Source organism: Trichechus manatus, unplaced genomic scaffold (genome assembly GCF_000243295.1).
Source record: "Trichechus manatus latirostris isolate Lorelei unplaced genomic scaffold, TriManLat1.0 scaffold00033, whole genome shotgun sequence".
Lineage (NCBI taxonomy): Eukaryota > Metazoa > Chordata > Mammalia > Sirenia > Trichechidae > Trichechus > Trichechus manatus.
In genome coordinates, this window is record NW_004443969.1 from 11,003,234 (window position 1) to 11,027,842 (window position 24,609).

The window sequence follows — 24,609 nt, forward strand, 5'->3', positions numbered from 1 at the left end:
AGAAAGGCATAACCCAGAGTGTGAAGGTAGTGTTCACTGGGAGAATAGTGATTACTGATTAAAATATTAAGCAAGGTGGGTTCCCTTTCCTGCGTTCAGAACTCAGTCCCGCAGCAATGTGGATCAGAACCCCTCACCAGCATTTTCACTTTTTCCCTACTCAATGACACTTAAATTCTTTTGTTTTGTTTTTTCCTGTGACAGATCCTACTTGTTCTATTTATCTCTTTAATTTGTGCTCTGACATCAAGCTTTAATTTTATCATTATTATTTTGCTGCTTTTTAGACATCCATGGTGTGCCAGGCATTGAATAAAATAGAAAAGATACAATCCCTGCTGTCGCTGGCCTCACACATTTAAAGAGATACGACAGGCAAAACACCCTGTAATTGGCAATAGACAGCCCTCATGCTTTTTTCCCTTTCTCCCTTTTGAAGCAACTTCTTCATCTTTCTGAACAAGCCTAAGAAGTTTCATAGATCAAAGGTGTCGAAAACCAGGAGGGTTTGGAACAAGTGTCAGAGAGTAAGCAAACGACTTTGAGAGCTGTGACTGCATCTTGCTTCCCACGTGCTCTAGGCACTCCTGTCTCACCTGGGCAGACTCAGGCTTTCCACCTCCCCTGCCGTCCCTCTGCATCGGATATCCGGGAGCCAAGGGCATCCTGTCCCTTCCCTTCCCTTCCCTTCCCGAGGACTACAAACCCTTTAAACAAGAGAGATTTTCCCAGGCTCTGGTCGGCGTGGGCTGACAGCCTCTAGGAGACCCTCAAAAGGCGAATGTCTGGGCAGGTACGGACCTAGCTCCTGGCGCTCCCTCAGAGTCGTCGCCGATTTTTTCCTTTCTCTCCTTCTCACATAATCCTTCTAGGATCTTCTCTGTCTTTTTCCTTGTAACACTGAAGCCCTCTCATGCCCGGGGACTGAAAAGGAACCCAGGGCATCCGGACCATGCGGGAGGGCTGTGTGTGTGTTCGGGGATTATCACTGGGGCGTGGAGCACCCCACCCATCACTTCCTGGACCCGGGAGGAGCAAAGCGCTCGCCCCTCTCCGCGGCTCTCCCCGGCTCGGATTCCCAAGGCTCAGCTCAGCTGGAGAGTCCCCTCACCCGGCCCGCACCTGTACCCTAGAGGTCCAAAGTTGCGGAAAACAATCGTGGGGCGCAGAAGAGCCAAGGGGAGCCAGAGCGCCCGTGGCTGCTGGCCTCGGGGAGCAGACGGAGCAGAGGGTCGTGTGGGTGCTTAGGCTAAGAGAGGAGGAGGAGGAGGCAGAAGGAGAAGGGAGGGAAGGCGGGGAGCAGCTGCCGGGGGAGGCCAGGCGCAAGGTGGCTCCCCGAGGCCCCGCGCCCCGCGGCTGCCGGGGACGCACCAGGCAGCCAATGGCTGCGCAGAGGTGTACAGCAGATGGCGTCCGACTGCGCCGTTCCTTCCTCCACCTCCTCCTCCTCCTCCTCCTCCTCCTCTTTTCCCTCCTCCTCCAGTGCTGAGAACCCAGAGTCGCCGCCGGGTTGCCAGACGCTGGAATGGGTGGTCTCCCGACACACACCACCATCTTTCTTGCGCTGGGGAAGCTCGGGGCTCGGTGGTTCCCAGAAGCTGCGGCTGCGGCGGCGGCTCAGGCGAGGCGGGTGAGTGCGGCCGCGCTGCGCACAGTGCAAGGGATGCCTGGACCCGGGTAGCCGGCGAGGTTGCCAGGCGGCAGTGGCCCAGGGCGGGGGAAGCGCTGGGGGCACAGACTTTGCTCTTTCCTCCCCAGGCAGCCTCCCTCGCCCCTTGCCCTGGCCAGACGCGGGAACTTGGAAGTGGAGCGTTTCGGATGCCCCTGGCTTGGTGCTTGGTGAAGGGTGGGTTGCAGGGGCGCAGCGTACTGAGACTCCAGCTGGGCGCGCGGGCGGGGGCACCCCACGCAGCAACTTGGGCAGCGACCTCAGGCAACGGAACTGAGCTGTGGATTGGGGCGGCAGGAGCCTCTGTCCCTTCCACTTCCAGCTTGCTTTGGGATGAAGGGAGGCGGGGATCCCCCATCCTGCACCGGCAGCCTTGCAACCGAGATTAGAGGGCTGAGAGTTCCGCGAGCTTTGCAAACAGGTTAACTGTGGGTTCAGTTTTGGTAGCGCTGAGGGCGAAATCTGCGTGTGGGTGTTCAGTGCCCCTGGAGGACAGCTGAGCAAGCCAAGAAGTTTTGCAGCTTCCTCTGATTTATCAGTGGAGTGTTAGGAGGCTGCAGCGACAGTTTACACTTCCACTGTCCCTGTGGAGGGCAAGGGGCAAGCTGGGGAGAAGGAGACTCGTTGATGGGGAGTGACATCACGCTGTGTATTGAGAGAAAACTGGGAATGGGGCGTTATACTGGGGGCAAGGAGTAGGAAACGCGTATTTTGTAAACATCACCCATCTACACTTGTCACTCCTGAAGTATTAAAGTTATTTAAATATGTAAATAACCTTCACTCTTTGGCAGCCTCATTTAAATCTTGAAGTGAAAAACTTGGTGTCTGTATGTGGGGGAGGAAGTGTTTAGAGCGCGCTCTTTTTCACTCTGTGTGCAAGATTTTTAAATACAAGGGGGGAAAAACACTTTATTTGGAGGTCAGGTCATATGATCTAGTAGCACTTTTTCTCGTGATTATTCTGAACGTCCCTAAGAGCTATTGAGATTCAGTTCCTTAGAGTCAAGGTTGAGTTCGGCTAGATTATGGGACATCGGGTTCTTCGGTGCTCTGTTTATTGCCAGGGTGTTCTGCTAGTAGTCAGCAGTTCCCCGCCTTTAAGCACATTTGTGTCCCTGTAAATGACACCCTGGCTAGAGGAGCCTGCCAGGTGTTTCTCACCGGTACACCTGTGGGTGCTATGATATCATGGAAATGGTAACCCACGCAGGCAAAGAGCATGCTATCCAGGCTGTGAGGTGTGTGTATGTGTGTGTGCGCGCGCGCACGTGCTCGCACGTGTGTATCTGGAGTTTTCCTTTTGACAGGCAGCCTTTGGATGCCAAAATGATACATTTATCTGCCAGGCACCGTCAGGGCAGTCTGGGTTTGTTGGGTAACTGCAAGGCAGTGATCTCCAGGGAAGAGGCGCCTCTTTCTGCTCTTCACAATATTACAACATTTGGTTAAGGCTTCCTGAAAGCCACTTAGGATGTTACTAACCAAATCAAGAAGCATATTCAGTGGTGAGTGAAAGTCTCCTGTCTTTGTGGGTTAAATGCTATATAAAGTGGCTGTCTTGAGCCTTCACTTTGATGCACTGCTGTTTCTAAACCTAGATGTCATTAATAACAGGAGCCTTCTTTTAAAACTTAATGTGGCCAGCTCTGTTTTCTGTGGTAGAGGAGCCAACCTGGTAGATTCGCTAGGACTACCTTCTTCCTATCCCTGCACATTGTGTCCTTTCCACCTACCTGCTGGTAGTTGAGGATCGGAAACTCTTTATGCAAATTTAAGTGAAATACACTTATGAAGATAATTCTCCTGACCCCATAACAACAGACTCAGATACTTCCAAAGAATTTGTGTGCGTAATTGCTGATTTTGAAAATGTGGGATAATCTTGCACATTAGTACAGACAGTTCCAGCAGCCCTGAACACCCACAGACCACTTAGGGTACTGGAAAAATTGAGGGTTAACAAGGGATAAGCACTTGGAGATGAGTGGTCCAGGCCAGAGCTTGCCTGCTACTGATGGGCTTTGATAGTCTATTGTGAAGGGTCATAACCCAGCAGAGTCACTTTGCATTTACCTTAGTATTTAAATCAATAGGTGAAAAAAGATCTTTACAGTTTTTTAATCCCCTCCCCAGTGTTTTTGATCAAAGTCGTTGCTTGTTAAAGAGTCAAAGGGCTAAGAAACAGGAATACTATTAGGTAGAAAATAATTACTGATCATAAAAAAAGGTATAAACACTGATTCCACTGTTTGAGGATTGGCATTAATAAGTTGGCAATTAAAGGTAACTTTCTGGTCTCTGCTGAGTGTGCCTTTTTAAAAGAAAGCATGTAAGGAATTAAAGAAAAAGTAAGACTGCTAAAATGTTCATCACCAGAAAGGCATTTATGGACCTGATCTGGCTGCGTATCCTGCTTCCGAAGGAATAATTATTTTCTTTACATCTGTAAACAAAAAAATTTCCCTCAACTAACAGACTAAGAAAGCAGTCAGAATAAAAAGATGGGAGCCAAGTTAATGGAAGGGGAGAAAAGGGGGTGTCCAAAGAAGAAAAATTCCAAGGCATGTCAACTCATTTTAATTATACTTCACAAACTGAAGTTGGAGTCATGTAATTCCTTCAAAAACTACCCAAACTGCTATTTTGCTCTTCTGTATACCTTTATAAAGATTAGGCACTAAAGTAATAACATCGTTTCAAAAGTTTGAATAGAATGATGGAGAAGAGTTGACTGGTCCTATTGAGTTAACTGCCAAAATGACAAATGATATGATATATTAAATACACAGCCAAGATAAACGCATTAAAGGATTCTAAGTAGTGACAACTATACTACTTGTTGGGAAAAAGAGGACAGCACCATTAACAGCAAAGGTTCTGAGATGCTCGATTGAAGAAGGGCAAAGGAAGCATCTTTGAATGACTGCAGTATATTACAGTATCACAAACTATTTTTATGAGCTACTTAGACATGCTTTGGGATTGTTTAATATGAATTGCACACAAGTGTTTTTATGTTTGTAAAAGAAGATATGTTACGGTCTACAACTATAAAACAGGCAGCTGCGTTTACTTTTAATAACAGGCAGCATCCTAAATATAACACAGGTCCTTAATTTAGAGCTGTTAACAGGATTAATATTCAAGTGATAATTAACACGTTAAACTTGTGAAAGTAGAGGGATTTTTTTTTTTAACTCCACTTTTAATTCTAGATGTTTGCTTTTGTGTGTTTGAGTAGGATCAGGGTTTTAGGAGACGTAAAGTCACTGGCGCCCTTGCTCCAAGGGGATGAACATTTTATTCATCCTTTAAAATTCCGTCATTGATTGGGATTATTTTGTTGGTGTTTTTACTAGGATTTTTAGGGGTGGTTATTTATAATAGCTAACAGTGGCTGTTGATGAAACCAAGCCAAAAAGGATTAGGTGCTATTCCTTGTCCCCTTTCGTGTCATCTTGATGAGGAGGAAATTGCATCTCAGTCATTGAATTGCTGGAATTACTACGCTTTCATTCTGAGTTAATGTGCCTGGATGTGGCCAGTTATACAAAATATAGATACGTTGTTATTTTTCAGTAATACATCCATAATTTATCATGAGCATTCTATAGCTACTGCATACAGCAATTCATCTGAAGGGGAAAAGAGAATATTAGTGAAATCCAATTACTCTATGTCCTGCATTGGTAAAATTCTGGAATTAACTATACAGATGCCGTAGAATAGGGTTTCACTGCTGATGGGGACTCAGGGTTATTACAGGGGATGGGGGTTAAATCCAAGCTTGGTTTGTAAGCTGAACAATGAATTCATCTGTCACATACAAGACCTACTATATTTTAGAGGAGCTCTGGTGGCTCGGTGGTTAAGAGCTCAGCTGCTAACCAAAAGGTCAGCAGATGGAATACACCAGCCGCTCCTTGGAAACCCTATGGGGCAGTTCTGCTCTGTCCTATAGGGTCACTATGAACCAGAGTCGACTCAAAGGCAACTTTTTTTTTTTTAATGTGCTGTTATGCATTTAAAAGCATCACTAAATTCATTTTAGCTTTTGATCATTAGGTATTTTTGCAATTAGTGGATTCTAAATGTACAACTCTTTGGTGTCATATGGCATCAGAATTTTTTGAAGTTAAAAGCATCAGTCCTCATACCAGAAAAGGTTGGATATTGACCTAACTGTAATGACCTGTAAACATGTGGGAATGTTTTCTGGATGGAACAAAAGGTGGTCGTTGTTGAATTTAGGTATTTTGTAGCAAGGGACATGATGCTTGCTTTTGATTTTGCTTTTCTAGGCATGTTTTAATTATGAGCCTCTTGTAATTAAATATGCTGTAGCTAAAAGCAGAATCCTAAGTAACTAATGCACAGACAGTTCTTCAATGCCTTGACTGGAGGAGAGCTCTTTGCTGTGTTCCACTTGCATGAGTGAGGATTAGCTGCTGATTTGTGCCCTGGTGTTACGTTAGCCAACAGCTCATTACTTCTGGAAGAATCACAATGTGGAGAAAAGCTCTAAACTTTGTGGCAGTTAGGCACCATTGCCTTGGTCTCAGACTGTAGTTTTGTAGTAACACATATTTTAATTTGGGTTATTTCAGGTGATTATTATGAAAAACATTGCATGTAGTGCACCTAAATAAAAGTATTTTAATTATCATGAGACCAAGGCCTGCAGTAATCTCTCCTTGCAGAGTTTGCTTCTGCACTCTCCTCTATTGATTTCTGCCTTTTTGCTTACCTTAGACATATTCAGGGCGATTTGGGCAACATGCACTAATACAACCCTTACTGGTTGTAAAAATATTGAAACACTTCTGTACCAGTAGCCAAACAGGTGCTGTTCTAAGCCCCCTGACAGTCTCACTGTCCCTCCAGTCCTACAGGCCACTCCCTGCAGCCCTTAGGTCACCTTTTGATGCAGCCACTAAGAGGGTCATCCATCTGGCACAGTAAGGGGCCCTTGGGACCTGCTAAAGGGCTGCCGCTGGAGTCTGTTCTGATTGGCTGGTGCCCGAGCCCTATCAGTTGTTAAATATTGTGTGTTTGCTTGTTTATTTATCGTGGTGAAAATACATACAACAAAACACATGCCAATTCAACGTGTACAATTCAGTAACATTGATTACATTCTTCAAGTTGATAAATATTTTTAATATTAACCTTTGATATTGTTACTCATGACAAGAATAAATGCAAGATCTGTAATGCCGTCACCATTAGAATCAAATATAATTCTGCCTGAATGAATAAAACCAATTATTTCTTTAAAAAAAGTAAAGGCAATATTTGCATTATCAAGTAGTTGAACTTGAAATCTGTTTAGTTTTACGTTTTAATTTCTTATATCTAACATTTATATCTACTAAAAACACTTCGATATTGTTATTCATACATATTTATATTACCAAAGAACTCGAGGGTTCCTAGGCCCCTTTCAGCTGAGTTCTCAATTCATATAAAGCCACTCTATCTTCTATTTAATTTATTTTCCTAGAAAACGTAAAATAAGAATACTAAGTACATTCTTGGTAAGGGGCAAAAGCAAATTTCTAACCCAGGTTGTGTGTTCCAATATCAATCCTTTTTACCCCACAGCTGTCTCTGACGACTTAATTAAAATGTAGGTGCATGGGAGCAGCTCAACAAGGCTTTTTGCTTTTTGGGAAAAAGTAATTATTTTTTTCCACCTCCATTTCTAGTCTCCAGAATTAACTTAATTTACTTCATATTGACTTCCGTTCGTTTTTGTGATTAAGTATAGTTAATGGGGTTCATTTCACCTGAATTGACCCATTCTGTGAACTGGAAGAGCTACTGGCCAATCATGGAGAGGCAAGGAATGTCGATGAGTTTGCAGACTCTGTGAGGAAAATTCTTTGGTCATTTCTTCTGGATCTCTTCTAGCTAAAACTAAACACAAATATTGCTAGAAAAGTCCTGTCCTGAAGAATACCACTTAAATTATGCTTCTTCTGGAATAGAAAAAAAGTAGCATTGCCGGTCTTACCCAAGTGTAACTCATGCCAGTCATGAACTTCCTGTTATCCACCTCCTTCTTCTATCAGGCCTATCCCCATAAAGGCCCCCACAAAAACCACACCTACCTATTTAAAACTGTCAAAAATGCTATTCCCCCCCCCCACCCCAGTTAGCCAAATCATACCTGGAATCAAGACACAGCAACACTTATACTTCACTGAGCTTTCTCTATGCCTATTCATAATCTGTCTGTCTGAACAACTCAGGTGTTAACTCTCCTTTTAATGTTTGATTGAATTTATTTTCTTATTAGTATCTACTTGTGGAGTCCTGATTCCAGAGGATTTGAATGGGAAAAGGGATCATTCTCTACTGAGAATTCTGGAAAACAGAGAGGGAATGTGGTGGAGGGTAGGGCCTGGGTGATAAGAACCATTTGAGGATCTGTAAAGTTAGGCTTAGCACTATCCAGGTAGGCACTTAGAGTGACCGCTTATTATTGATTACCTACACGGGCTGCATACTGGGCTCGGTACATTAGCATCAGTATGTCTAATCCTCATAATTACGTTGTAAAGTGGGTACTGTTATTTAGTCCCATTTTTTATACTGGGAAATGGAGGTTGAAGGACCTTTGGTACCCTGCCTGAGCTAATGCAGCAGTTAAGCCACAGAGCCAGAATTTGCATCCAGTCTCTTGAGCTGCAAAGCTTATTCTGCTTCTGTTGCACAGACTGCCCCTAGAACAGTCTAGGGACTTCGTTTCACCTGAATTGACCCATTCTGGTCAGCAAGTTTAGTCTTCATCTCCGCTGGAATTTCTCCAGAATGCAAGAGCATAGACACTCACCTATTGCCAGAGCCTCCATGCACCACGGAGATGACTGACAGAAAGAGTACTGCTGAATCACTTCTACCTGGAGGTGGACGTGTCATTAGGAAATATGGAAAAAGTCTGCATTTTGAGTTGGCATAAACCTTCTGCCTGAAGATTATAATATCTTAGAATTGTAAAAAGCTTGAGACATTCACATATAGAAGTGTTGAGTTCCTGATGAACCACTGGAAGACTCAGAAAATTCAGACATATTTAGGAAATCCACACCGGATTCCTTTTTATTAATGGCTTGTAAGTAAGACAGAACAGTTCTGCCAAATGTACAAAGCATTCGATTTTGCATTTAGCACGAAGAGAAGGATGATGGGGGAATCAGTCTTCAGGTGCACGTGTGGGTGGACTGGCAGTTGGTGGCCTTGGTGGTGCCTGTGACTTGGCTGAGAGGTCTGGTCAGGTGGGTGCCCTTGTCTGCCCTCTTTGCTCCATGTATGTCCCAACAGTAATGTATCTTTTGTTGGAGGCACAACTTTACTAAGAAGGGAAGAGCTGTCCTTTGGTTAAGCGCGTGTTAGAAATCAGATTTCTGAAAATCTGTGTTTTAAAAGTGTTTTGCTGGTTCAGCATGTGCTCATTTGACATGAACTTCCATGGGAGTGTATAGTGCCTACATTTCCAATATCAATCAATGTCACTTAATTTCTATAGAAATATAGTGCTGGAATATGCCCAGTTTCTTTCCTTGCCTCTGGCAGAATCATATATAAAGAAGCTCAGAAGATTCTAAGTTGTCAAGAGAAGTTTTTATGTGTTCCAGGAATGAACTTTTTCACATTCAGAGCTATCTAGATATGGGATAGGCTGTCTCACAGAAACGTGAGTTCCCCATCATTGGGGGTATTCAAGCAGAGAACCAGCAACCAGTTGTCAGGATATTTTGCAGAGAGGATATGTACGTTGGATATTAACAGCTGAGATTTACTAAGCATATACTATGTGCTAGGTGCTATTCTGGAGTCCTTAGATAGCGCAGATGGTTAACGTGCTCAGCTGCTAACCGAAAGGTTGGAGGTTTGAGTCCACCCAGAGGTATTTCAGAAGAAAGGCCTGTCAATTTACTTCTGAAAAGTCAGCCATTGAAAACCTTATGGAGCACAGTTCTACTGTGACACATCATGTGCCAGAATTGACTCAATGGCAACTGGTTAGATGCTATTCTACATGTATTAACTTATGAAACCTTCACAACAAGCTTGTGAGATTTGCTGTATTATTATTATTTACAGATGCAGAAATTGTTAAGTGACTTGCCACAGGTCAAGATCTGCACCAAGGCAGTCAGGTTCTAGAGCAGTGCTGTCCAATAGAAATATAATGCAGTCCACATATGCAATCTTCAGTTTTCTAGTAGCCACATTAAAAAAAGTAAAGAGAAATATTGAAATTAATTTTCCTCTTATATCTTATTTAAACTGATGTATCTAAAATATTGTTATTTCAGCATGTAATTCATATGAAAATGTTCTTAACGAGATAGATACTTTTCTGTACTAAGTCTTCAAAATTTGGTATTTTATACTTACAAACACGTGTTTATTTAGACTAATAGACACATGTGGTTGGTAGCTACCATACTGGATACCTCTAGAGCCCATACTGTTGGCAGTTTCACTCTGTTGCCTGCCTGTTAAGGAGTGCTGGTAGCGCAGTGGTTAAGCACTCGACTACTAACTGAAAGGTCAGTAGTTTGAACCCACCAGCTGCTCCATGGGAGAAAGATGTGGCAGTCTGCTTCCATAAAGATTACAGCCTTGGATACCCTATGGGGCAGCTCTACTCTGTCCTATATGTCTGCCGTGAGTTGGAATGGACTCCATGGCAACGGATTTGGATTTTTTGGGTTTGCCTGCCTATTAATTGCTATGTTTCCTTCCAGTGCTGACCCATCAGTTTTTGCATATGTGAGGCCATTCATTTATTTATCCTCTTAGCCTTTATTTACCAGGATGAATAATCTCTTAAAACAACAACCACAAAATACTTCTATGACTTCTCTGAGCAACACATTTACTTTTAAAGCCTGTAAGACAAGATTTCCGTGAATCTCATGTGTTAAAAAATGAATCCCACATGTAGTTTTTTTATATGTTAAAAAATGAATCACACATCCCTTTTGATTGTGAAGATGGAGCCTACCTGGCTTGCTTCCACTTTAACAGCTATTCGTACACATTATGAAATGTCCTCGCCCTTCTTGTTTCCCAGTTAAATAGTCCTGATTTCTTTTGCCTTTTACATTTTTGTTTTTATTTGCTGGACAGTGTTTGTGTGTAGCCTGATGTGTATGAAATGAGCATAGCCTGGGATATGCATATCACTAGGGAGGATGAGAAGGAAAAAAAATAGCCTTCAAATAAGATTGAACTTTGCCAATTTTTGTAACTTAAATTCTCAGCCCTCTTTTGCTATATCCTTATTATAGTTACTGTAGTCATAAATGATGTACGGCCCGCCAATGTGGTATTTCTGATCAAATTGTAGTAATTTTCTGGTAGGTTTGATTCATCTTCTGGCATATAGCATTCTTCTCGGTGATCTGAAGGGCCTTTCTCAAGTTGAATTTCAGACAGTAACCGACCCTCTGGGCTGTGGTTTGCTTCAACTGAAAAAGCAGAATGTGACATGCCTTTCATTGTGCGCAACATATAAAAGACGTCCTGTGTTTCCTTTGTAAGTGCAACCTCTACTCAGCTCTACATGATGATGCGAAACATTTTAATAATTCTGAGTCTCAGTGGCAGGGCATATTACACAAGTAGCTTAAGTCTGACTTCGGTGGCTTATTTAAAAGAAGACTATTAAGAACATAGCTTCTGTTAGAAAGAAAGAAACATTCTAAACTTCATAGGGAGGGATTTCCTTGTGGAGACAGACTCTAAAGATGTGTCATCTAATATTTGTGTGCATGAATATTAGATATTTCATTTGGATTATAGAGTTAGTGGAACTAAAACATAATGCTTGTGGACATAATATATTCCCAGTGCAACACATCTTTTAGTTTTTTTTTTTTTCATTTTTTGAATAGCTAAGCAGTTTTCACACAGAAAGACAGACCAATGTAAAGTGCAAGATGCATTTGTTTATAAGCTATATGAATAAATTCAAGGAGTATTTATTGAGCACCTGCTGTGTTCCTGGCACAGAGTAGATAAAAGCTAGTATAAGATACCAGCCCCAATCCCCAGGAATTTATAGCCTTGCTGTGGAGATATGACATGCACAACCTCCACCCTTCCCAAAGCCAAATCACCTTATTTATATATGACTGTCTCTCTTACTAAGTATAAGCTGCATAAAAGCAGAGAATGCATCTTACTCATATTTGTATCTTTAGCACCTTGCAGAGAATAACTGTGCAATAAGTAGTTGTTGAATTAATTTTATTTACATATGCAAATTAAAATATAGCTATAATGTCATACTTTTAAAGCAACTATCAATATAAAAATTGCATTTTATGTAATGGAGACAAATAAAGTCTAGTCCTGCTCCCATTGCTACTACTCTGGCTGGATCAGCTCTGCTGACTCCATTTGGTGACTTCTATCTAACAGCTCAGCTTCATTGGGGAAAGATTTTGTAAATCTGAAGAGAGTGTGGACCTCTTTTTCAAGATGGCAGGGTCATATTGGGATTTAACCTCAGTCATAGACTCCTTGGTATTAAAAATTTTTTTTCAAAAAGTTCTATTTTGTTCAGAGGATAAGGAAAGAACCTTGTCATTTGATCACAGTAAGTAATTCTTGGAAGCTTGCATATAGGAGTAGGGAGTAATAAAAAGTGTGTTACCTGCATAGGGGTCCCATTAGCTCCTACATGTATTGGAAACCATAGTGCTAAATGATACCAGGGCAGCCACTTAATATTTGTGAGCAAAAGGACTAAGCTAAAAAATAATGAGGTTACATAACCTGCATGACTCAAAATGAGAAGAAACAGCTGCAAACATCCATTTATAATTGGAATGTGAAATGTACGAAGTATGAATCTAAGAAAATTAGAAGTCGTCAAAAATGAAATGGAATGAATAAAGATCAATATCCTAGGCATTAGTGAGCTGAAATGGATGAGAATTGGCCATTTTGAATCAGACAATTGTATGGTCTACTATACAGGGAATGACAAATTAAAGAGGAATGATGTCACATTCATTGTCAAAAATAACAATTCAGAATCTACCCTGAAAAAAAAAAAGAATCTATCCTGAAGTACAACTCTGTCAGTGATAGGATAATATCCATACGCCTAACAAGAAGATCCATTAATACTACTATTATTCAAATTACCCACTAACCATTAATAACAAGTATGAAGAAACTGAAGATTTTTACCAACTTCTGCAGTCTGAATAGATCAAATATATAATCAAGATGCATTGATAATTACTGGTGATTGGAATGTGAAAGTTGGAAACAAGGAAGAAGGATCAGTAGTTGGAAAATATGGCCTTTGTCCTAGAAATGACACTGGAGATCACATGATAGGACTTTGCAAGATCAACAGCTTATTCATTGGAAATACCTTTCTTCAACAGCATAAACAGTGACTATACATGTGGACCTTGCAGGATGGAATACACAGGAATCAAATTGACTGTCTTGTGGAAAGAGATGATGGAGAAGCGCAATATCATCAGTCAGAAAAAGGCCAGGGGCTGACTGCAGACCAGACCATCAATTGCTCATAGGCAAGTTCAAGTTGAAGCTGAAGAAAATTAAAACAAGTCGGTGAGAGCCAAATTACGACCTTGAGTATATCCCACCTGAATTTAGAGATTATCTCAAGAATGGGTTAGAAGCATTGAACACTAACGACCAAACACCAGACAAATCGTGGGACAACATAAAGGACATCATACATGAAGACAGCAAAGACAGGAAAGAAAGAAAAGACCAAAATGGAAGAAGAGACTCTGAAACTTACTCTTGAACTTAGAGTAGCTAAAGTGAACCGAAGAAATGATGAAGTAAAAGAGCTAAAAAGAAGACTTCAAAGGGCAGCTCTAAAAGACAAAGTAAAGTATTATAATGAAATGTGCAAAGATCTGGAGATTGAAAACCAAAAAGGAAGAACACATTCGGCATTTCTCAAGCTGAAAGAACTGAAGAAGAAATTCAAGCTTCAAGTTGCAATATTGATGGATTCTATGGGCAAAATATTGAACGACGCAGTAAGCATAAAAAGAAGATGGAAGAGTCACTGTACCAAAAATAATTGGTTGATGTTCAGCCATTTCAGGAGGTAGCATATGATCAAGAACCGAGGGTACTGAAGAAAGAAGTCCAGGCTGCAATGAAGGCATTGGCGAAAAACAAGGCTCCAGGAATTGATGGAATACCAGTTGGAATATTTCAACAAATGGATGCAATGCTGGAAGTGCTCACGGACCGATGCCAAGAAATATACCTGGCCAACCAAGTGGAAGAGATCCATATTTGTGCCCATTCCAAAGAATGGTGATCCAACGGAATGTGGAAATTATCAGACAATATCATTAATATCACATGCAAGTAAAATTATGCTGACGATAATTCAAAAACGGTTGCAGCCATTGAGAGGGAACTGCCAGAAAGTCAGTCGGAATTCAGAAGAGGACATGGAACAGGGATATCATTGCTGATGTTGATGGATCTTGGCTGTAAGCAAAGAACACGAGAAAGATGTTTCCCTTCTCAACTATGCAAAGGCATTCGACTGTGTGAATCATAACAAGTTATGGATAACATTGCGAAGAATGAGAATTCCAGGACACTTAATTGTACTTATGTAGAACCTGTGCATAGACCAAGAGGCAGTTGTTTGAATGGAATAAGAGGATACTGTGTGGTTTAAATCAGGAAAGGTGTGAGTTAGAGTTTTATCCTTTCACCATATTTACTTAATCTGTATGCTGAGCAAATAATCTGAGAAGATGGACTATATGAGGAAGAATGTGGCATCAGGATTGGAGGAAGACTCATTAACAACCTGTAATATGCAGATGACACAACTTTGCTTACCGAAAGTGAAGAGGACCTGAAGTACTTACACTGCAGCCTTCAGTATGAATTACACCTCAAGATAAAGAAAACAAAAATCCTTACAACTGGACCAATAAGCAACATCATAAACAGAGAAAAGATTGAAGTTGTCAATCTTTCATTTTGTTCATTTTATTTGGATCTATAGTCAACACCCATGGAAGCAGCAGTCAAGAAATCAAATGATGTATTACATTGGACAAATCTGCCTGCAAAAGACCTCTTTAAAGTGTTAAAAAGCAAAGATGTCACTTTGAAGACAAAGGTGAGCCTGACCCAAGCCATTGTATTTTTAATAGCCTCATAGGCATGCAAAAGCTGGACAATGAATAAGGAAGACTGAATACGAATTAATGCCTTTGAGTTATGGTGTTGACAAAGAATGTTGACTATATCATGGACTGCCAGAAGAACAAACAAATCTGTTTTGCAAGAAATACAGTCAGAATGCTCCCTAGAAGTGAAGATGGCAAGACTTTGTCTCATATACTTCGGACATGTTATCAGAAGGGACCAGTCCCTGGAGAAGGATATCATGTTTGGTAAAGTACAGGGTCAATGAAAAAGAGGACCACCCTCAACAAGACGGATTGGCACAGTGGCTGCAACAATGGGCTCAAACATAGCAATGATTGCGAGGATGGTGCAGGACCCAGCAGTGTTTTTATCCTGTTGTACATAGGGTTGCTATGAGTCGAAACCCACTTAACGGCATCTAATAACAACATCAACAACAACATGACCTGCAGAGTTGGAGCCCTTTTTGAATATCCCATGAAGTGCACAGAATATACCACATTGCTAATTTAGCTATTTGAGTTGTTCAAGAAAAGCAGATGCTACAGTGAGGGCATCAGATCATCAGAAAGTTATTTCTCTAGCATTTTACATGCAAGGAGTTCAATACACTTTGATAGCTTAAAGTAGTTCTTCCCAGTTCCTTAGGGGAAATTTAGCCCATGGTTATGTAATGCTTGCCTACTGTATGGAATCCAGTTTGTTGCCCCACTAGGGTGTACAGCGATACCCAAATACCCATAAGGAATTTTCAGAGTGTTCCTGTGGAAGGAGGAAAGAAAAAGAAAGGATGCTTCTAAAATAGAAGATGGCACTTGTGGGGTTTTATGGATGAGTAGACTTAGCATGTGAAGGAAGGAATTGGACTCTCCGTCTTCTTTTTTTTCAGAAATTTTTCAACCTCATTTCTCATTCTAGGTTATCTATACGAGTCTTTAAGACTGGCTGTTTATGTTTTCTTTAATAGTCTTAATTTATATAGTGCTTTGAAGTCTGTGGCTTAAGAAACCTCTTCAGGGGTCATTAAAAGCAACAACAAAACTCAGAGCCTGGTGATGTGGACACAGTAGTTTATCCCTGTTGTACCGGTCTGCATAGAACTTGATCACATCCTTTGGAACACTTGTGATGCTTACAGTCTAAATAAAGTGAAACCCAAATCCGTATAATCTAAGGTAAACAGTTTTGTCCTGGCATGTATCAGTATGTGGCAGGAAAGGTACGCAGGGACAGAATTATCCATTGATTTGGCAACAAGTTTGGCAGACGTAGATGTTTGATAAATGCTTAGAAGATAAAAGCATCCAAAATAGCAAAGTCGTCATTCACCCCCAAGAACTGAAAGCTAAGAGGTACTCAAAATAGTGTGAAATCATTTCTGCTGTGAAAGGTTTAGGGACTGAACATAGAGATGATGGAAATTTGGTAGGTCCTGTGTGTGTGTACACACGCATGCATACACACACCAAAACAAAGCATACATGTATTTGAATGATAGAAAAGTGATAGCAAATCCAAGATGAGAAATGATGGGAAAAGAGGAAAGAGAAGGCAAAAAATTCAGCTGAGATGGGAAAAGCATTCCCAGTTGTTGGGACGAGAAATGCTCTAACAAATGTCATTGGATTGAAATTAACAAATGCTATGTTGAGAAGGGAATGGAAGAAAAGAGTTAGGGAAGAAGGCCTGCTGCCCCAGAGGTTTAGCCAGTTGGAAAAAACAAAACAAAACAAAAGAACAAAAAAACAGTTGCTACTAAGTCAATTCAGACTCATGGCAACCCCATGTGTATCAGAGTAGAACTGTGCTCTGTAGGGTTTTCAATGGCTGACTTTTCAGATGTAGACTGCCAGGCCTTTCTTCCAAGGTCCCTTTGGGTAGCCTTGAATTTCTCTCCCATTTGATTTTACTTTGTTCATAAAGTTTCTCTAAATCCAAGAGAATGAACAATCTGATTGGCATAAACATTTCTCTCACTAGTCACAAAGATGGGAGAAATCTGTTTATGCCAATCTGATTATGCATTCTCCTGGGTTTACAGAAACTTTATGAACAAGAGCAAAAACAAGAAGAAAAGAAAACAAAGACTGAGGGCTGTGGTGAAATTTAGTGCTAATTGTCATGTACTTTCAGACGTTCATATGCAAGCCCAATTTTATCCCATTTGAAGCAAAGAATCTACCCTTGACTCCCTTTCCAGCTACCACCTCATCTCTTAATCTTCTTTTCAGTTTCTAGCTTCCAGTCTAGTAGCACTTGCTCACTGTCTCCACTTGGTCTTCACTCTTCAGATCACACAGCTGGATTCTATCCCTGTTGCTCCAACTGAAATAGTTCTTGCCGAAGTCACAGATTGCTTCCCAGTTGTCAAATCCAGTGGACATTTTTCAGTCTCTGTTTATTGTAATGATTAAAAAAAGAATCTTAGTATGTTAGAGAAGCCAAGAATGGACTGGCAAAGATCCCATGATGCTGCCAATTTGAGTTGCTCTTTGAAAGCTGCCAAAATAACTACTGAAGATTTAGACAAAGAAAATAGGTAATTCTGGACTAAATGTAAGCCAAAAAAGATTGAAATGTATGACACTTTGCCAAAAAGAATACCTCCAAATAAAGTTGAAATTGGGATGTTGGCGATTGGAAGTTGAGTAAGACATGGGTAAATAGAAGGAGATTGGGAAATTTCATTAGGATACTTTAATAGAAAATATAACAAGCATGAATGAAAGATATCCTGTTAACTATGGAGGAGAGAAAGGAGAAAAGAAGTTAAGAAGAGCAATGCTTTAAGGAATCCGTAAAGATGAACATGAACTCAGACACAGATACACTTATGCACAAAAAACTTTCATTGATCTGGAATGTGAAGAGAATGGATGGTATGGTGTCATTGTTGACTATCCTGGTTGATAGCATTGCCATTGAAATAAACTTTCAAAGAACACCTGCAACCCCCTTTGGATAATTCTCCGTTTCTTTGGTTTCACCCTCCTCTCCTCTGTCCTGAATGCTATGAGATTAATCTGCTTTTATCACTGTGCTTTCCTGCTCAAAAATTATCATTAGACCCAGACTATCTAGTTGTTGTTGTTGTTAGGTGCCATCGAGTCAGTTCTGACTCACAGTGACCCTATGTACAATGGAACAAAACACTGCCCAGTCCTGCGCCATCCTCTCAATTGTTATGCTTGAGCCCATTGATGCAGCCACTGTGTCACTCCGTCTCATTGAGGGTCTTCTTCTTTTTCACTGACGCTCTACTTGACCAAGCATGATGTCCTCTGGGGACTGATCCCTCCTGATAACATGTCCAAAGTATGTAAGTCATAATCTCGCCATCCTTGCTTCTGAGGAGCATTCTGGTTGCACTTCTTCTAAGACAGATCTGCTCGTTCTTTGGGGAGTCCATGGTCTATTTCAATATTCTTCACCAACACCACAGTTCAGAGGCATCAGTTCTTCTTTAGTCTTCCTTATTCATTGTCCAGCTTCCCCAAGCATATGAGATGATTGAAAACACCATTGCTTGGGTCAGGCGTACCTTAGTCCTCAAGGTGACATCTTTGCTTTTTAACACTTTAAAGAGGTCTTTTGCAGCAGATTTGCCCAGTGCAATACATCGTTTGATATCTTCACTGCTGCTTCCATGGGTGTTGATTGTGGATCCAAGTAAAATGAAATCCTTGACAACTTCAATCTTTTCTCTGTTTATCATGATGTTACTTATTGGTCCAGTTGTGAGGATTTTTATTTTCTTTATGTTGAGGTGTAATCCATACAGAAGGCTGTGGTCTTTGATCTTTATCAGTTCGTGCTTCAAGTCCTCTTCACTTTCAACAAGCAAGGCTGTGTCATCTGCATATTGCAGGTTGTTAATGAGTCTTCCTCCAATCCTGATGTCCCGTTCTTCTTCATATAGTCCAGCTTCTCAGATTATTTGCTCAGCATACAGACAGAATAGGTAGGGTGAAGGGATACAACCCTGACACACACCTTTCCTGACTCTAAACCACACAGTATCCCCCTGTTCTGTTTGAACAGCTGCCTCTTAATTATGCACAGGTTCCTTATGAGCACAATTAAGTGTTCTGGAATTCCCATTCTTCAAAATGTTATCCATAATTTGTTATGATCCGCACAGTCAAATGTCTTTGCATAGTCAATAAAACACAGGTAAACATCTTTCTGGTATTCTCTGCTTTCAGCCAGGATCTATCTGACATCAGCAATGATATACTTGGTTCCATGTCCTCTTCTGAATCTGGCTTGAATTTCTGGCAGTTCCCTGTCAATTTTGATCTTTAGCAAAATTTTACTTGCATGTGATATCAATGATAATTAATTGTTTGATAATTTCTGCATTCGGTTGGATCATCTTTCTTGGGAATAGGCATAAACATAGATCTCTTCCAGTCGATTGGCCAGGTAGCCATCTTCCAAATTTCTTGGCATAGACGAGTGAGCACTTACAGAAGCTGCATCCATTTGTTGAAACGTTTCAATTGGTATTCCGTCAGTTCCTGGAGCCTTGTTTTTCGCCAATGCCTTCAGTGCAGCTTGGACCTCTTCTTTCAGTACAATCTTCTTTCAGTTTCTGATCATATGCTACTTTCTGAAATGGTTGAACATTGACCAGTTCTTTTTGGTAAGTGACTCTGTCTATTCCTCCCATCTTCTTTTGATGCTTCCTGTGTCGTTCAATATTTTCCCTGTAGAATCCTTCAATATTGCGACTCGAGGCTTGAATTTTTTCTTCAGTTCTTTCAGGTTGATAAATGCTGAGTGTGCTATTCCCTTTTGGTTTTCTATCTCCAGCTCTTTGCACATGTCATTATAATACTTTACTTTGTCTTTTTGAGCCGCCCTTTGAAATCTTCTGTTCAGCTCTTTTACTTCATCATTTTTTCCTTTTAGTATAGCTACTACTCAACATTCGAGAGCACCTTTCAGAGTCTCTTCTGACATCCATTTTGGTGTTTTCTTTTTTCCTGTCTTTTTAATGACCTCATGCTTCCTTCATGTATGATGTCTTTGATGTTATTCCACAACTTGTTTGGTCTTCGGTCATTAGTGTTCAATGCGTCAAATCTGTTATTGAGAGCATCTGTAAATTCAAGTGGGATATACTCAAGCTTCTACATTGGCTTTTGTGGACTTGTTCTAATTTTCTTCAACTTCAACTTGCACTTACATATGAGCAATTGAAGATCTGTTCTGCAGTTGGCCCCTGGCCTTGTTCTGACTCATGATATTGAGCTTTTCCATTTTCTCTTTCCACAGATGTAGTCAATTTGATTCTTGTATATTCCATCTGGCGAGGTCCACGTATATAGTCGCTCTTTATGTTGATGAAAAAAGGTATTCGCAAGGAAGAAGTCGTTGGTCTTGCAAAATTCTATCATGCTATTTTCGACACCATTTCTATCACCAAGGCCTTATTTTCCAACTACTAATCCTTCTTCTTTGTTTCCAACTTTTGCATTCCAATCACCAGTAATTATCATTGCATCCTGATTGCATGTTTGATCAATTTTCAGACTGCAAAAGTTGGTAAAAATCCTCAATTTCTTATCTTTGGCTTTAGTGGTTGGTGCATAAATTTCAATAATAGTTGTATTAACTGATCTTCTTTGTCCAAAAGCCCATTGCTGTCAAGTCGATTCCAACTCATAGTGACCCTATAGGACAGAGTAGAACTGCCCCATAGGGTTTCCAAGGAGTGCCTTGGTGGATTCAAACTGCAACCCTTTTGGTTAGGAGCTTCGCTCTTAACCACTGTGCCACCAGGGTTTCCGATCTTGCTTGTAGGCATATGGATATTATCCTATCACTGACAGCTTTGTATTCAGGAAAGATCTTGGAATGTTCTTTTTGACTATGAATGCAATGACATTCCTCTTCAAATTGTCATTCTCGGAATAGTAGACCATATGATTGTCCAATTCGAAATGACCAATACCAGTCCATTTCAGCTCACTAATGCCTAGGATGTCAATTTTTACGTGTTCCATTTCATTTTTGACGATTTTCATTTTTCCTAGACTCATACTTTGTACATGCCATGTTCTGATTATCAGTGGATGTTTGCAGCTGTTTCTTCTCATTTTGAGTCATGTCACATTAGCAAATGAAGGTCCCGAAAGCTTGACTCCATCCACGTCATTAAGGTTGACTCTACTTTGAGGAGGCAGCTCTTCCCCAGTCGTATTTTGAGTGTCTTCCAACCTAAGGGGCCCAGCTTCTGGAACTATATCAGACAGTGTTCTGCTGCTATTCATAAGGTTTTCACTGGCTAATTCTTTTCAGAAGTAAACTGCTGAGTCCTTCTTCCTAGTTTGTCTTAGTCTGGAAGCTCAGCTGAAACCTGTCCGCCATGGGTGACCCTGCTGGTACTTGAATACTGGTGACATAGCTTCCAGCATCACAGCAACAGGGAAGCCACCACAGTACGACAAACTGACAGATGCGTGGGGGTCACTATCTAGACTAATGTTCAAAGCCTTACATTCTGAGTTGTTGTACTTAGTTTTCCAACGTTTATGTCTCAGGTCTCCTTCTGTTTATCTATGGCAGCCACATTTGGCCTTGAACACATTCTGAATGTTTCTCTCTCCCCTGACTCAGTTCAAGCTTTGCTGAATTTTCTCCTCCTGCATGTATCTTATTCGTCCAATTCTAGCTAAATGGTCCCGCACGCAGGTAGATTCTGCCTTTCACAACCTTCCCCACACATTCATCAATCTCCTTCCCAGGAATTCACACAAAAATCAAGGCAAGCCAGGGTCTCTGCAGTTCTGTGAGAAATGTTTTGATGCACTTTTAAAAATCAACTCAGTGAAAGAGTGGGCAAAGGACTTAATAGACATTTCACTAGAGAAGATATATACAAATGGTCAACAAGCACATGAAAAGATGCTCAACATCATAAGCCATTGTTGTTGTTAGTTGCTGAGTCAATTCTGACTCCTGTGACCCTATATGTGTAGAATAGAACTATGCTTTATAGGGTTTTCAAGGCTGTGACCTTTCGGAAGCAGATCACCAAGCCTGTCTTCAGAGGTGCCTCTGGGTAGGTTTGAGCTGCCAACCTTTTAGCTAGTCCAGCACTTAACCATTTGTACCACCAGGGGCTCCAAACAAGTGCCATAGAGCCGATTCTGACACCTGAAGACCCCATGTGTTGCAGACTATTACTGTGCTCCATAGAGTTTTCATGACTGTGACCTTTCAGAAGCATATGGCCGGGACTTTCTCCTTAGCAGCCTCTGGGTGAGTTTGAATGCCAACCTTTTGATTAGCAGCTTAACATTTACTGGTTTTCACTACCCCGGGACCATTAGCCATTAGGGAGATGCAAATCAAAACCATAATAAGATACCACTTCACTCCCACTAGGATAGCTAAGATTAAAAAAAAACAGAATATAATAAATGTTGGCAAGGATGTGGAGAAATCGGAGGAACCCTTATCCATTGCTCATGGGAAGGCAAAATGGTACAGCCGCTGTGGAAATAGTTTGGTGGTTCCTCAAAAAGTTACACATAGAATGACCATAAAACCAAAAACCAAACCCATTGCCATCGAGTTGATTCCGACTCATAGTGACCCTATAAGACAGATTACAACAGCCCCGTAGGGCTTCCAAGGAGCTGCTGATGGATTCAAACTGCTCTTAACCACTGCGCCCCCACCATATGACCCAGCAATTCGACTCATAGGTATATACCCAAAAGACTTCAAAGCAGTGATATACAGGAATATGTACACTGTGTTCATTGTAGCACTACCACAGTAGCCAGAAGTGCAAACAACCTAAATGTCCATCAACAGATGAAGGGATAAACACAATGTGGTACATACATACAATGGAGTACATGGTACAACATGGATGAGCCTTGAAAACATGCTGAGTGAAGTAAGTCAATCACAAAAGGACAAATATTATACGATTCCACTTATATGAAATATTTAGAATAGGCAAAGTTATACAGACCCAAGTTTATTAGTGGTTACCAGGGGTAGCGGGGGAGAGGGGATTCCTTATTTAGAAAGCAGTGAATTTGTTTTGAGGGTGGAAAATTTGACAGTGATTATTACTGATGGTTGTACAACATGACTAATATAATTGATATCACTAAATTGTACACGTGAAAAACATTGAATTGGCAAATGTTGTTACATACATTTTTACAACAGTAAAAAAACCAAAACAAAGAAAAAAACTTATGTTATTTATCTAATAATAGCTGGTGGGGTTTCCCAATTAAATTCTTAGACATTTATTTACAGACTCCAGGTTTATGCCATATTTATTTTTCCCTCATTTTTTATATGTTCAGAAACGGGTCACTTTAAGAAAATTACATAGGAGAGATCAAAGGGAGGAAACGTTAGGTCAGTCCTTCTAAAAGAGAAAAGACGCACTAAAACCACCATAACCGTCAGGAGCAGACATTTATTAAATACCTGCCCTGGTCCTTTAAGTCAGCTCTAAGGTCAGTGAGAAATTCTGAGTGCTTGGACGCTCTGCAGGGAAATTTATTTAGAGAAAAAGGAGGCATCAGCTCATTTTTAAGAGACTCAGGCCATCAAAATCATCCCCAAAGTACCCTTTCAAATCCAACAAGTCAAGCAAAACTATGGTTAATGATATACTTGTGTTTATCAGAGCTAGCATTTTGGCATTAAGCAAAATTCATGATACAATAGAGCTTATATTAGAATTTTATGTTCTTACTATGTGTACACATGAGTACATTGGATCCCATGGCATAATTTCTACCTAATTATTATCCCATTTTGGGGACACTTGTATTATGTGAAGTGATTAGCAGAGCTTCTTGCAATTTTTGTTTGTTTTGCAACACGTTATTGAATGTGTGTGTGTGTGTTTAACGTCAAGTCCTTGCTGAGGAATATGGCCTCTAATTATAATTTATAATGCTTTTCCTATGGGAGATATAATCCACTTTATGACCCAGTTTCTCAGGACACATTGCAGCAGAAAAGAAAAATAATTTTGTTGGTGTGTAAGAAGATTCATGTAAATACTGTGGTATTTAATTTATGTTCTGGCTTTTCTTTTCATATGCGTATCATAATCATTTTAAAGTCCCAAACCTTGTATTATGTTTGGATTCTCTTCATTATGCTGAGCACATTACTTTGCATATAGTAGGAGCTAATTTAAGCATTTGTTAAATGAACCATATTAGAATGAGAAAGAAAACTTGGAAGATTCATTGAACCTATGTTAATCTTGCTTTGATGATTTAGAGTTCCTTTAGGAACTTGGAGTATTCCCAGAAACGCTAAGAAAATCAATTATCATTGAATGGCACTATAAATTTTGTTTATTTAAGTTTTCTGGGGTTTTAGACATACAATAAATGGGATTTTACTATAAATAGGAATAGATATGCATGCACATGGACCCATTCAGTCTGCAACAATCCTGTGGAAGACTGCAAACAGACTAGTTAGTGATGCAAATGCAGCTAGTCCTGCTGAGGAATCGATGTCAGGCCTGCTGAAAAAGGTCATGTATTCAGAGTATAATGGACAGCATTTGTGGAAGAGCAAAGCAGTCAGGTCCAGGTCTGGGTGAAATCTACAGTCCAGAGCTGAAGGAGTGAACTGGCAAACGCTGCAGACTGGTTGTCCACAGATAGGGTGGTTTTTTGGTGTGTGTGTGTGTGTATCTCTGGCCTTTTTCTTTCTGTCTCCCCCCCCCC

General features: G+C 40.7%; 1 protein-coding gene across 1 annotated transcript in view; it reads left to right on the forward strand.

Moving 5' to 3' along the window:
* The first annotated feature begins 1,498 nt into the window (after positions 1 to 1,498).
* Positions 1,499 to 24,609, forward strand: part of THSD7B (thrombospondin type 1 domain containing 7B) — a 1,037,490-nt gene continuing 1,014,379 nt past the window's right edge. The window contains exon 1 of the mRNA XM_023730207.1: positions 1,499 to 1,630. The gene's annotated coding sequence lies outside the window, so the exon portion shown is untranslated. The remainder of the gene's footprint in view (positions 1,631 to 24,609) is intronic.